This window comes from Neoarius graeffei, chromosome 6, assembly GCF_027579695.1.
Source record: "Neoarius graeffei isolate fNeoGra1 chromosome 6, fNeoGra1.pri, whole genome shotgun sequence".
Classification (NCBI taxonomy): domain Eukaryota; kingdom Metazoa; phylum Chordata; class Actinopteri; order Siluriformes; family Ariidae; genus Neoarius; species Neoarius graeffei.
The window spans coordinates 9992612-9995318 of record NC_083574.1 but is presented as its reverse complement, the minus strand read 5'-3'; positions in this window follow the sequence as shown (position 1 = coordinate 9995318).

Below are 2707 nucleotides of genomic sequence, written 5' to 3'. Positions count from 1 at the left end.
GCCTTGTTTGCATTAACACTGTTATCAGCATCGTAAACTTGACAGACCAACAAAAGACAAGCATCTAGGGCAACTAGCCAATTTGGTAAAAGTATGCGCACCTGTTTTGCAAGGGTGTGACTGTGACATTAAAGCGTTATCACCTCTTGCGTCATATAGCTGTTTGGGTTACATGTCCATTTCTGTATGGTACATAAAACAAGTGTGATTCAAAAGGTTAGAGGAAATTACGATCACTGAATGACTCAGTTATCATTTATTATTATTATTATTATTATTATTATTCAGTTTTGTCTTTGCTGTAGCCCACCTCCTGAAAGGTGCGTATACTCCTTAAGTAAACATGGACATGCCTGACAATGTGTCAGCTCATTAATGCATAGTACGAAAGTGGAAACCGTGTAACCTGGCTAAACAGGACAGGTTTAGAATTACTCAATTCTTATGAAAAAAAAAAAAGTGGGTAGGATTTGAACATGGCAGAGAGAATTTGCTACACACACTAGGCTAAATTATATAAATGACAGCAAGAAAAACAATATAGCAACTTAGTATACACACGCAGGTGATTATAGAAAATCGCGTGCGCTGACTGGTCGAGAAATTCACACTATTTCGTGATAATCATCTCGAGTGACTCGGCAAAATGGCTGCCAAGCGCTTTGTCACAATAAGTGAGGAAGAATTACAAATGCTGAAAGAAAATGCTGTTCCGAAAAGCACTAAATATGTTACGAAGTTTGGTCTAAAACTATTCAAAGGTAAGGTTGAATTGTGATTTATTTTATTCATTTCAAAACAAAGTATTTTACGTGAGTCAGCATAGATGGCACAAGTCTATGAATGCTGTTATTACATTTGCATGCTGCTTTTGAAGTTTGAAATAAATGACTTTTTAAATATGGCAGCATGGTGGTGTAGTGATTAGCACTGTCGCCTCACAGCAAGAAGGTCCTGGGTTCAAGCCCAGTGGCCAAAAGGGGCCTTTCTGTGTGGAGTTTGTATGTTCTCCTTGTGTCTATGTGGGTTTCCTCCGGGTGCTCTGGTTTCCCCCACAGTCCAAAGACATGCAGGTTAGGTTAATTGGTGGCTCTAAATTGACCGTAGGTGTGAATGTGAATGGTTGTTTGTCTCTGTGTCAGCCCTGCGGTAACCTAGTGACTTGTCCAGGGTGTACCCCGCCTCTCGCCCATAGTCAGCTGGGATAGGCTCCAGCTTGCCTGCGACCCTGTAGAACAGGATAAGCAGCTACAGATAATGGATGGATGGACTTTTTAAATACATTTTATATATTTTTAAGCTAATCACCCATGTATTTATACTAAAACAATGATCTGCCTCAGTGAATATCAGTGAATAATAACCTCAACTTCATCTTGATTCTTATTCACTCCACCTTGGGCCAATAATTGTCAATTATTGATGTGCTGCTAAGTGTGGCCACCTCAAACTTTTGCAATGTATTAAGTTCTGAAATTTCAAAAGTAATCATCTCATCTCATTATCTCTAGCCGCTTTATCCTGTTCTACAGGGTCGCAGGCAAGCTGGAGCCTATCCCAGCTGACTACGGGCGAAAGGCGGGGTACACCCTGGACAAGTCTCCAGGTCATCACAGGGCTGACACATAGACACAGACAACCATTCACACTCACATTCACACCTACGGTCAATTTAGAGTCACCAGTTAACCTAACCTGCATGTCTTTGGACTGTGGGGGAAACCGGGGCACCCGGAGGAAACCCACGCGGACACGGGGAGAACATGCAAACTCCGCACAGAAAGGCCCTCGCCAGCCATGGGGCTTGAACCTGGACCTTCTTGCTGTGAGGCGACAGTGCTAACCACTACACCACCGTGCTGCCCCAAAAGTAATCGATACCTGACATATTTTTAATATACAGTACCAGTCAAAAGTTTGGACACACCTACTCATTCAGAGCAACAAAACATCTTTCTCTCATACATCTTAGCTTTCCTTGTCTGTGCAAACGTATACACAGATAAAACCGTGAGTAGAAGACTATTCCAGATGAATAGCCTGATCTGTCATGAGCACCTAGGGATCCCTTTGTTTCATAATTTGAGCAGATTAAAGTGGTATATCTGCCACGCCCTACCTCTATCTGTTCATTTCACCTCATAGTCGACGTCTCCAACTCACCTTGTGACCTTAACCCTTTGGTGACTGACCCCTTGAAAATGGTTCCTCCAGGAATTATGACTTTTCAGTTGTCAAGACAACGGAAAAACTAAAATACAAAAACAGAAAGATACGTCACAATGCTCTTGTGCACAAAACAAAATGCTCTTGTATTTTAGTTTTTCCGTTGTCTTGACAACTGAAACGTCATCGTTCCTGGAGGAACCATTTTCAAGGGGTCAGTCACCAAAGGGTTAAAGGGCCCTTGCCACTTGGCAAGTAATTTCGAGTTCAATGTGGGTAATAAAATAAGCACTTTATCTCCCAGTATGAACCCTGTAGCCTTTCACCCCTGTTATACAGCCAGGACTGATGTTCCTGTGCCTGCTACAAATTTTCCTGGATTATGTGACTGAGTGTGTGGAGTTTTGCCTGTAGGTCAAGAATGCATTGGATTTTGTTTTAACTATTAATTTTACCTGATGATGTCCAGGATGTGATGAGATTTTCATCCATGCAGTAATTCAAATGAGGAGAACCCAGTGGAGGCTTGTGGGACCTCTCG